At 37.0% G+C, this 12,863-nt stretch overlaps 1 protein-coding gene across 1 annotated transcript in view; it reads right to left on the reverse strand.

The window, feature by feature from the left end:
* Positions 1–12,863, reverse strand: part of LOC118200424 (uncharacterized) — a 154,476-nt gene that overhangs the window by 129,936 nt on the left and 11,677 nt on the right. The window lies entirely within an intron of this gene.

The following is a 12,863-nucleotide window of genomic DNA, read 5'->3' on the forward strand; positions in this document are numbered from 1 at the left end:
AAAACTAAGAATCACTTTAGGAACTTCCTGCACCTTATGATTTTCACTTCCTTGTTTACATTTTCATTATGTTTAGCTACTTTACATAGTTTTATTTTTTTGGTAATTCTTCTTTTCTTGTATACAGACGGACAACCTCTTTTTGCATCGGTCGTGCATCGACGTGTATCTTGCCTCTATCCAGTAGATATTGAACATGAATTTATAATCGTCCTGTTCCATATCTAACGTATTTAAACACTCAAAATTGAAGTCCCTAATTGCTGTGATAATAGCTATTTCGAACCCGTTTTCACTACGAATGTTTCTCTGAGGGAGTTCTTTCAAATGACACTATGTAAACTCTGGTTAGTATTTTATGTTTCTCCAATTATGCATCTTGTTAAAAGTTCATTTCTGGCTAGTATTTTATACACTGGCAGTATTCTAGATAAAACACCTACTGTTAATTTGGTTTTTATCATCAAATAAGATTTAGGTGACTTATTTCTGGCAATGATACTTAAAAAAAATGATATGCCACCTATTGGTCATTTATAATGTCTAGGTGAGTCATGCGTGGAGGAACAGTGAAAAACAAACTTGCATAAATTGCGGTCTTCATATCTTACACAATTATATCTTGCTTATTAGTCGCGGAAATTAAAATAACGTTTCTCAAATGTTTGTTTAACTTTTTACTGACATTTAAATGTCCCTTTAAATGTCACAAAAAAGGTAAACAAGCGCATTCAAATGCTTATAACTTCTTTAAAAATAACTTTACACACAAGCGGTTTTTTGTAGACGATAGAGTTCAAACCGTAGAATATCATCATATGAAATTTTTATTTCCCAATTTTTGGTCGGTTTTTGCTAAAACCATCCTCCACCGTCCCCTTAAACAATAGCGTGCAAGCTCGCATGCTATTTTCAGAATTGATAGTTTTTTCAGATATCTATCTCGTTTGGACTTACGGAAATCTTGCTTCTTTCTTAGCAGCAGTTGGGAATGAAGACACGAGGAAATCTGAAATTAATGGTAGCACTGTTTGGATGGCAACATCATTAATTACACTCGAATTTACACTACAATATTGCATACGAACACGCTTAAAATGAGTGCGAAGGGACCGCCATATTTGCTCGTTATAACCGACTGCTCGTAAAAACCGGGTTCGTAAAAATATCATAGAAATTCATACATACTTACTAGATTATATATACTTATTTATTTTCAATTTCTGTACATTACAGAAGAAGTTGATTAAGATGGTAAGGATGATAGGAAGTTGGTTAAGGATTTATGATTCATCACTAACTTTCGGTCGACTTCGGAATTTTAAAGGAATTTTTCCAAGGAAAATTTAATTGAGCTGAAGAGTTGGAAGTTAATACACTGGTGTGCAAAACTTAAGCAACAATGTAAATTTTAATCAGATAGCCATGAAATTGTAGAAAAGGGGTTCTTGCGTTCAGTACAATGAACACACAATTCAGTAGAAAGGTCATGCATATATAAATGTCAAGAAAAAAAGGTCACAGGCTACGTGAGCGTACGCAAACAGCGTACGGTCGGCGCGCTCAACTCGAGATTACCATACAAGCAAGGATGGAGATGCAATTAAAGACATTCGCTTCAAGTACAAAGAAGTTGTTTCGTGAAATATGGCTAGAAGAAATGATCTGGATGACTTCACACGTAGAAGAATGATCGGAAATCTGGAGTAGGGGCGAAGTGTGACCAGTATAGCTGAAGAGTTCGGAATCAAAAAAATAGCGTTTCGTGCGTTTAGAAAGTCTTCCATACCATAGGTACAGCTCTTAGAAAGGTTGATGGTGGCCGTCCCAGGAAAACAACTGCAGCAAATAACCGATATATAGTCCTGCAGACGAAAAGAGCCCGAAACCAGTCAGAAAGCGCCACAGCTCAACAACTGTGAACAGCAACGGGCGACAATTGTCGTGGTTTACTGTGACCAAACACCTTCACAAAGGTGGCCTATGCGCCTGCCGTTCTGAACGCTGCATTCCTTTGAAAGTTGGTCATCGGTATCACTGTTTACAGTGATGCAAGGAGCGCAAAAACTGGGCATCTCATCAATGGAGTCGTATCCTCCTTACGGATGAGAATCGTTTTAGTGCCACAAGCTATTCTCAACACAAATTGATTTGGAGAGAGGTCGGGACACGGTTTAATCTCAGTAACATTACGGAAAGAGACCGTTACGATGTCCTGAAGATCTCGTCTGAAGAGGCATTATGCTGGACGAGCGGACGGATCTCCACGTTTTCGACAGAAGTTCTGTAACCGGAGATCGCTATCGTCAGGAGGTGATCCTTCCTCATGTGCGTCTGTTCCGAGGTGCCATTGGAGCAGACTTCGTTTATATGGATGACAATGCACGGCCACACCGGACTCTTTCTGTTCAGAAGCTACTGAAAAGTGAAGATATCACTCGAATGGTTTGACCAGCATGCTCCCTTTATTGAAATCCTATAGAACATGTGTGGGATGCTTTGGGAAGACTATTGTGACACGATTACATCCTCCGAGGAACACCCAACAACTGAAACAGATGCTGATTGAGAAATGGGCACTCTTACATCAAGATCTGTTGGATAATCTGATGCTGAGTATAGAGAGACCGTTCGAAGCAACCATTGCAGTAAGGGGAGGGCATATCCCATACTATGGAATACCTGCTTGTTGTTCTTCCTCTTCTTGCACAGACAATCATGTGTAACGATACTATGAGTTCAATAAAGCCTGTTTTTGTTTGATTCCATACTGTATGCATTGTATTCATTGTTAGAGCTGTAAGGATCTTAAGTTTTACTAACGTTTATTTTATTTTAAATCTTTACTATCACTTCTTATTTTCTACTTCCGGCCAGAATTATAAGCGTTAATGTATTTATGCAAAGTTAGTCTGGCGAATGCCAAGTATTTAAGTTGTGGCTTTTTGCCAAGCGAGAGAGAGGAAGCAGTTAGTCGAAGCAGGCCGCTTACCTTAGAAGTTTTACTCAGTTGCTGGTTGCCTTCCAGGCCAGAGGTTTAATCCTCTTGATAACTTTAAACGTATTGTAGTGTTCACAGTTCTCTGTACTACATACGGCTTCCTGTTAATATAAGGCCAATCTTCCACGTTTATTATTTTAAAGTTAAATTAGAGTTTAGGTTTATTTTTATATTTTTACCTTTAGACCACAAGTAGTGGGTCTTTGTATTCCGAAGTACAGAATTTATTGTAAATAGAGAAAAATAAAGGGTTTTGTATACCCTTCTTGTGTATCCTGTCTACTTCCCACAGTTATTGAACATAGCTTTAGTAAGCTCTCTGTTCCGAGTCAGGTCTTTGCATGTTCCCGAAGAAAGTAAGACGGAACATTGAACCTGATAGTGGCGCCCAACGAAGAAGAATAACCATGGCCGAGTTTCAAGAAGAACCTGTGCTGCCTGCAGAAGCGGCTCAGAATCCAGAAATGCCAGCAGCCGCCCTGGAAGGATTTGGTTACATCGTCCAGACCATGCGCGCTTCGATGAAACCAGAAGCAACATTTAATGGAAACTCACCGGTAACCAGTTTTTTGGGAAAATTGGATGACCACTTCATGCTCTACCCCGTGCACGAATTTCAAAAAGTTACCTTAGCTACCAGCGCTTTGAGGGGCCAAGCGCTTAACTGGTTCAAGTGTATAGGCAGAAGTCTCTTGGGTCAAGCAGGAAGTCCCACCTATACTTACGAGAATTTCAAGATTGCCCTAGTAAAAGCCTTCCCTGTTGTAAGGGATCGTGCGAAATTAGAAACGGAACTTTTCAGTATATATCAGCAAAGAATCGAAAACCTCTCAAGCTTTATTTTAAGAAAAATTCACGTCTTCAAACTCTTGTATGGAAACCGTCCGGATCCTGAGATAATTCATGTGATTTTGCCGAGGTTACTGCCCCAAGTGCAAGACTTTATTGAATTAAGAAATCCGACTACACTGGAAAAGTTATTTGAGCTAGCAATCCAGTTTGAAAGTAGAAGAACGGCGGACATTGAAAGAAGACGCCAATATCAACAGCGAAACCAATTTGGTGCGCCAAGACTACAGCAAACTCAAGCACACGGCTACGGAAACAAAGCGAATCAGTGGGCAAGGAAACCCGAGCATTCAAAAACAGCCGCCGAACGTCGACAGTTCAATAGCAATCCAGGAAAAAAGTCTCAAGGCCAGTGGAAAAAGAAGGAAAGCACGGAAATGAAAAATAATTTAAACTAAAACGGATTTCTGCTGACGGGAGGGTGCGGAAATCCGAAGGCCAAGAAAACCCCTCTTCCTTCAAGTTAAATACAGTAATGGTGAAAAATTTGACTCTTCCGAAGATTGAAGTGTTGGTGAATAATATCCCAGCCACCGCACTCCTGGATACAGGCGCGCAGTGTTCCTGTGTGGCAGAAGATTTTTTTAGGAAGTATTTTCGGAAATACCGCATATATAATTCGGATAATACGACAGAGTTAGGGGCGCAAGGAGAAAAATGTAAGTGTATAGGTAAATTACCGCTGTATGTCCGTATCAAGGACGAACAAGTAAAGGTTATGTTTTTCATAGTAAAGAATCTGCAAGCTCATATTATTTTAGGAATAGATTTTCTTTCAGAGGCACAAGCAACGCTGGATTTTAATGAAGCGTCCCTTAAGCTGACGATGAAACCAGTTCGTGGAGAAAAGGCTGAACCGCCGATGTTAAATCTTGACCACCTACCTAATGACGAGCAACGAAGAATCCGACAAGTGGTAAGTGAATTTGCTTCGTTATTTAGTGATATTCCAGGATTTACTCAGGTTACTAACCATAGTATTGACACCGGAGATTCAATGCTAGTTCGCCACAAAACATACCGGTATGATAAGAATAAGGAAAAAATTATAGAATGGCATATCACCGATATGCTACGTAAAAAGATCATAACGCCCATCTCAAGTAGTTATGCTAGCCCGGTGGTTTTATGTAAGAAAAATAATGACTATCCTTTGACATATCCAAAAAGGTGGAGATTCGCAATTGACTACCGTAAATTAAACTCCATAACTAAATATCCGGTATATCCGTTACCTATTATTGAAGAAATTCTAAGGAACATAACATCCACCAAATATATGACGACTTTAGACTTAACGACTGGTTATTTTCAAATAGGGGTGAGGCCTGAGGACGTGCCTAAGACTGCGTTTATAACCAAGTCTGGCACTTATGCATTTTTGCGTATGCCGTTTGGCCTTTCAGGGGCCCCGGCAACATTTCAGCGATGCATGGACATTGTGTTAAGACCTGTTCTTGGAAAGTCCACATTTATCTATTTAGACGATATCATTATTACTAGTGATAATCTCGACCAACATGTACAGGATTTAAGACAGGTGTTTTCTTTATTAAATGAGGTCGGTCTAAAAGTTAATGTCGAAAAGTGCAAATTTGCAGCCCCTGAATTAAAATATTTAGGTTACAAAATATCTCAGAAAGGAAGAGACAGACGAATCAAAAATAATCGCTGTACAAAAGTATCCGACTCCGAACACGGCAAAGAAGCTCTCTTCTTTTCTAGGACTTTGTTCATATTATAGGTCCTTTATAAAAGATTTTGCAGCTATTGCTGAGCCATTGTTAAAATTAAAAAGGAAAAAGGCAAGATTCTCGTGGACGGCCGAAGCCACTAGTACTTTCGAAAAATTAAAACAAGAACTAACGCAAGCCCCTGTATTGAAATTTCCTGAAAAGGATGAGAATTTAGAAATTTCAGCGGATGCTTCGGATTATGCGGTAGGAGCGGTACTTTCGCAAAATCAACAGCCCGTGGCATTTTTTTAGCCGAACTTTAAATCAAACACAAAGAAACTATTCCGCGACCGAGAGAGAGGCACTTGCAGTTCTGTTAGCAGTGCAAAAGTTCCGAGTCTATTTTGGAATGGCGCCAATAACAGTGTACTCTGATCATGCGGCGGTAACTAGATTGTACTCAGCGAAAAACTTATCCCCAAGGTTAATAAGATGGGCACTCAAGCTACAAGAATATAATCTGGTAATCAAGCATACCCCCGGAAAGGAAAATATCGTAGCAGATGCCCTATCAAGAATTGAAATAGATGAACAAGGTAATACTGTAAAGGTGGCAATGCTCACAGCATGTACAATAAGTTCCCGAGAAACTGTAATAAACGAACTGGGAAAGGATCCTGAGTTTGGAAGCATTTATGAGTATTTAAAGGATCCTGAAAATTTTAGCCACCAAGATATTGTGGCGATAAGAAATAGGGCGGCCCATTACGAACTAATAGATGGTCTATTATTCTATACAAAAACTACGAATTCCAACAACGAATTTCCACCTGTTATCCCAGCTAGTCTTAAATATCCTGATTATCAAGATTAGGAGCTCCATGACAGCCCTTTAGCTTCTCATGCTGGTATTCGAAAAACTATCCAACGCGTACGCGAGGCAGTCTACTTTCCTGAACTGCAAAAGTTAACAAGGGCGTATGTCCAGTCCTGCCCAACATGTCAAGCAGTTAATTATATTAATTTCCGCCCGGCCGGGTTTCTAAATAGTATTAAATCCGAATTTCCAAATGAAATAATTGGCATCGATTTATTGGGCCCTTTCCCAAAAAGTCAGTTAAATAAAAGTCGCTATCTCCTTGTTATGGTTGATCATTTTAGTAAGTGGACCGAAATTGTTCCCTTAAAACGAGCCTCCGCGAAATTAGTTACTGATTCTATTTTATATCGGATAATGGTCCTCAATTTGTAAGTAATGTATTTGAAGACATGTGCCAAAAACTGGGCATACGTCATTTAAAAATGGTCCCGTATCGGCCGCAATCAAATATACGGAACGGGTCAATAGAAATATAGTAAAAATTATCCGTAGTTATGTTAAAAATTTTCGTAAAAGCTGGGATAACTATGTCAATGAATTTGCTTTCGCCCTTAGGACCGCAAAACATGATACAACGGGCAAAACTCCTGCTGAGTTATTTTTAGGCAGAAAGATTATAACGCCGTTAGATAAATTATTTTATGTGCAACAAAGAGCCCCAGAATTTAAAATGGGTGATATAGAAAAACTAATTAAAGAAGCAAAAGAGAATACGGAAGTAGCACAGAGAAAACGAAAGCTGTATTACGACTTGAAACGACGGGGAGTAACTTATAAAGTAGGGGATGAAGTATTAAAAATTAAGCATTCACTTTCTTCAGCACCAGAAGATAAAACTGCCAAATTTTTTCCACGATTTGAAGGGCCATATGTCATAGAAAAAATAACTCACGCTGTAGTAGTGTTAAAAGCCAGGAATGGGGAAACCTGCTCCGCAAACATTGATCAAATCAAACCCTACTATGATCGTAATAAAATGCAAATTTTCCGGTTTTGCAGATCTTTTGCAGGATCCGGCACGGCAGACACCGCAGGCACAAGCTCCAGAGGTGGAACAACGACAAGTACAAGGGCAAGCCATTAAGAGGCAGGAGCAAGTGAAAAGAAAGTTTCCCCGCGGGAAAATTGAAGGTAACAAGAAAAAGAAGCCGTTCCACCGTCCAGAAAAGAGAGCTCACGAACACCCCCAGAAAAAAGAAGGGAGAAGGACGACGTATGCAAAGAGAGCCAGGAGAAATGGCGGCAACTATAACCTGGCTCTAAAACGGAAGATCTACTCATCCGACAGGACTCTCCGCAGCAAATGTCGCCGAACTGCGGATGGGCCACCAGCGGCGGAGGAAAAGTTACAAGGAAAATTTGAACGGCCAGCAACGAGGTCCAAGCAGAAACACGAAGAAGTTTCCCGGTTCCGCAAAGACCAGCTGCCATCAAACGGCCAAGACCACAGGCAGAGGCGAAAAAGAAGGTATTCAAGGGTGACCGAACTGGAAAAAAAAGAAAGCTTCTAGAGGAAGGCACTGAAGGGCGAGCCCGCACACGAAGGAGGATAAATCAAACAAGAATCTACGCTACTTTCCAGGACTGGGCTCAGAAAAGAATATCCGAATATCAGAAAAGAATGTCCGAAATAATATTTAATTTTCATTCTTACTGCAAGTGGCAGATTTCAAGAAGTTTTACCTCATGCGAGGTCTACCTTTATCGCCAAAAGGACGAGAAATGAGTTGTTACCGATTTTGGTATTATGTTTTTCAATTACTCGCGCGTAAAACTAAAGTTGATGTATAATAGCAATATGTAAATACTTAACTATTGTAAAAGTTATTGTATAAATTTTATTTAAAAGTTTCTGGCAAGAAAGAAGTTTTAGTCTGAAAGACTTTTTGAAATGTAGTATTTCAATGTAGAAAAATTGGCACTTGCTTTGAAAAGAATAGAAGTTAACAATGTACAACTCATGTATGTTGTCAAATGCGTAAAATTAACGGCATGTTAATATGTTCTTATATACAATGTGAACTGTTATTTCAAATGTTAAGAAATACCGTGATATGGTAAAAGTGAAAGTAATGTTAAAAATTTGTTATTCGTGTGACTGTAAAAAGACCAAATCATGGTGAATATGTGTTAAAGGTTGAATGAATGTAGTTAGGCTCTCTGACGTGACAATTCAGAGTTAGCCACTCTCAGAATAGTACCTCAGGGTTTAGAGTTGAAGTTAGGGTGTGTTACGAGGTCTTGGTATGTTGAATTTTTAACACGTTAGTGCTTTGATTGTAGGAGGAAGTGTTGAACACATAGACATAAACACATTCGTGTTTGGTGTTCTTTTACAACACATGTCAGAGAGCACGGGGAGAGATAATTAAAATAGTCATGAATGAAATAAGAATGTTAAGAGAAATATAATTATACATGTTACTTGCCATTTCATTGTGTAACATTTCATTAAACTAGTTTTCCTTCCAGATCTCTGGAAGGAACCAGATTTGAATAAAAGCTCCTGTTTAGATGCAGTACAGATGAAAAAATTGCGTGTCCTGGGAGCTGCTATTGTAAAAACAAATTTCTTTCTTTTAAATTTCTAGTTTCTAGCGAAAAATGTTTGTAAAAGCTTGGCCTCGCGTTAGATTCTAGAGCTAAAAGTTTTCAACAAGGTCGTTTTAGACCTCAGTTTCAAACTAATTAACTCTGGCGGGAAGTATGTAAGGATCTTAAGTTTTACTAACGTTTATTTTATTTTAAATCTTTACTATCACTTCTTATTTTCTACTTCCGGCCAGAATTATAAGCGTTAATGTATTTATGCAAAGTTTGTCTGGCGAACGCCAAGTATTTAAGTTGTGGCTTTTTGCCAAGCGAGAGAGAGGAAGCAGTTAGTCGAAGCAGGCCGCTTACCTTAGAACTTTTACTCAGTTGCTGGTTGCCTTCCAGGCCAGAGGTTTAATCCTCTTGATAACTTTAAACGTATTGTAGTATTCACAGTTCTCTGTACTGCAGACGGCTTCCTGTTAATATAAGGCCAATCTTCCACGTTTATTATTTTAAAGTTAAATTAGAGTTTAGTTTTATTTTTATATTTTTACGTTTAGACCACAAGTAGTGGGTCTTTGTATTCCGAAGTACGGAAGTTATTGTAAATAGAGAAAAATAAAGGGTTTTGTATACCCTTCTTGTATCCTGTCTACTTCCAACAGTTATTGAACATAGCTTTAGTAAGCTGTCTGTTCCGAGTCAGGTCCTTGCATGTTCCCGAAGAAAGTAAGACGGAACATTGAACGTGATAGAACAATTATGCTTTCGTCATCGTTTAAATACAAATGCTGTCTCTTAATTCTGAATTTCATGTCTGTCAGATGATTTCTCGTGGAGTTATGCCAAAAAGAACACCTGTTGCTTAAGTTTTGCACACCAATGTAGAAATTTTATAAATCACAAAATTATTGCTCACTATAATCGTTGAAAGAGAGTTATGCTTCCATAGACTTAACATGGTACCAACCAAGTACTTCCAATACCCTCGTTAAACTCGAGTTCTCATTAAATCAGGGCTCATTATAAGCGAGTTGTACTGCACCTACCCCCATAGCACAGAAAATCCTCAGGATATCCTATTTAGTCGCAATATCCAGGGACATACTTAGGATGTGCTGAGTATGTTGATTCTCAGATGTCCTGAGGACATCGTAATTTTAAATCCTGAGGATGTCTTATTTAAGTCGCTATGTCCCGGGATATGAGAGGATGTCCTGAAGATGTTGATTCTCAGATGTCCTGAGGATTTTACCAATTTCACATCCTGAGGATATTCATACTGCACTGTCCAGAAGACTTCGCTAGTCAAACATTCTGAGGATATTTGTTCTTAAATTTATCAGTTTCAGTTTTTTGACATTGCACATCTGAAACATGCACATTATTTTATTTTGATATGTATTTTACTAAGTACTAAATGTTGTACATTAAAAATATTGATATTGGTGAATATTTGATATGATTGATGATTTATTTTTGTTATTTTGTTATTTATTTTAACTGCTATTTTTTCTGAAGTTTTTAAAAATTTATTTAGGCATTGGGAAAGATTTTTTTCAATGGATTAGCATTTTCTAGAATATTTTCTAAATTCTAAATAACATATATTTTTCATAAAAATGTTTAAATTACTTGCAGATTACAAACGCTACTATAAATCTAGGTAAAATTAGTAAAACAAAAATCTAATTACAGGTCGGAAAATGCTTTACACACTTATTGATATTGAATTACAGTCGTGCGATAATTTCGCAGTAAAAAGAATTCTCTTTGATGACCATCCAAGATTCTAGAAGCTTTGGTCTTCTATAGAGACGGTCGACTTAGAGAAATAATGCTTAATGTCAAAATTTTTCATAATCTCAGAAATATTGGTTACTTTCAGAAGTGGTTTCAGAATGTATTCAATACATTTAATGACTAATACTCTCAGACTCCAAAATTTGTTTACATTCTCAGAAATATTGGATAGAAGATAGTCATCACATACCTACAAAGTTTTACATTTCAATGAAAATGAATTCAGCATTACTTAACTATTTCCCCATTATTAATGAGATGAAGAAAAAAATATGAAATAGTAGCTTTTATTACGGAATAATGTAGGAAATTCTATAGAACTTTATTCTTATGCATCGTTTAACCGGGTAATCTGCTAGTTCCTCGTATTCTTCTGCAAATTGCTAAACATCTGATTTGAAACGAAATTAAAGATGGCTGTACCATGAGGTTTCGTTGTTCTATGGATATTTTGTTGCATGAAAGGCAAGTTCAGTTACAAGACTTGTATGTTTACTTTTTTGCTTCTCGAATTTATGTCATTTATGTTATTTATGTCATTAATTACGGTTCGAATTCATGCTATTTTTTGTCATTTTGACAGTTAAATGTGTTAGCTATTTTCAACTTTATGAGTTGTTACCGTTCAAGTCATGAATTATATGTATATCTCAGTAGATGTGTTTTTAAATATCTGATTTGCCTTGCTATCCAAATATTTATTAACAATTGAAATACAGAGCTATAAGTATACCATATTCAGTTTTTTTTATTAATTTAAACTTTCTATTAAATAGTTTGAAAAATTAAATAAAAATAAGAGTTTGCATAGTTTTGTCCAAAATATGCATGGTTGAAACATTACTTTAATCTAGTTTGTAATCCAATTTTAAAACATATAGAATTAACCCAATACACCATTATTATATGCTGGCTTATTTTATAGTCATATGCAGTTTAATTTTAAGCTAATGTTTCCTCTTCCTAATTTACATTGTCATTATTATTACCATGTCATTACTATTCTACCTAATTTACATTATCATTATTTATTAATTAATTTACATTGTCATTATTATTACAGAGTTTTTTTGGCAATTCTTCTTTTCTTGTATCCAGACGAACACCGCTTTTTGTATTGGTCTATACGATGCGTGTCTTGCCTTTGCCCAATAGATATTGAACGTGCATTTATATCTTCCTGTTCCATACTTAAAGTATTTAAACACTCAAAATTGAAGTTACTAATTGCTGTGATAACAGCTATTTCGAGTCTGTTTTCAATACAAATGTTTCTCTAAGGCGGTTCTTTCAAATGACTTTACGTAAACTCTCTTTAGTGTTTTGCGTTTCTCCAGATATGCATCTTCCTAAAAGTTCATTACTGGCTAGTCTTTGATACAATGGCAGTATTTTGGGTAGAACATCTACTGTTAACTTGGTTTTGATCACTGAATGAGACTTAGGTTTCTTCTTTTTGGCAATGCTACTTGAGAGGAAAAAACATGATATAACACCTAAAAGCATTTGTAATGTCTGGGTGAGTCATCCGTGGAAGAGGAGTGAAAGAAACTTGCATAAATTGCGGTCTTCATATTTTACACATTTATATCTTACTAATAGTAAAAAGTATTAGTCGCAGAAATTAAAATAGCGATTCTCAAATGTTTGTTTACCTTTTTACTGACATTTAACTCCTTTAACCTATGATTTAGATTCGAAGATGTTGGGCCGAAATTGTATACAAGCTCGCGCAGCTTTCGAGACATTTGCACGACTTGTGTAACACGCTAATCCGGGCAATCGTAAACATGACGAATTATGTAATTTTCGAAGAAAGTATAGGCGAATAATTATTGATGATACATCCGATGACGATCAACTACCAGAGTCCTGGCTTTGGAAAGAAATAAGAAATAGTCCAAAAATCTGGGTCTTTACGATGATACCTGGCATAAGAGAGGAAGTCTTATGTCAATTAATAGGAAGTAGAGGAGAATTTGATATATTTCATCTAATATTTGATGACATACGAGAAAATCGTATGTCATCAAATATTAGATGTACGAGAAAATCCACATAGAACACGAGTGAAAAAAGTGTAAAGTTCCGTTACATGTACCAGAATGCTTTGAAATAT

The sequence above is a fragment of the Stegodyphus dumicola genome, chromosome 12 (assembly GCF_044657685.1).
Source record: "Stegodyphus dumicola isolate Sdum_Otavi_A_Nest chromosome 12, ASM4465768v1".
NCBI lineage: Eukaryota > Metazoa > Arthropoda > Arachnida > Araneae > Eresidae > Stegodyphus > Stegodyphus dumicola.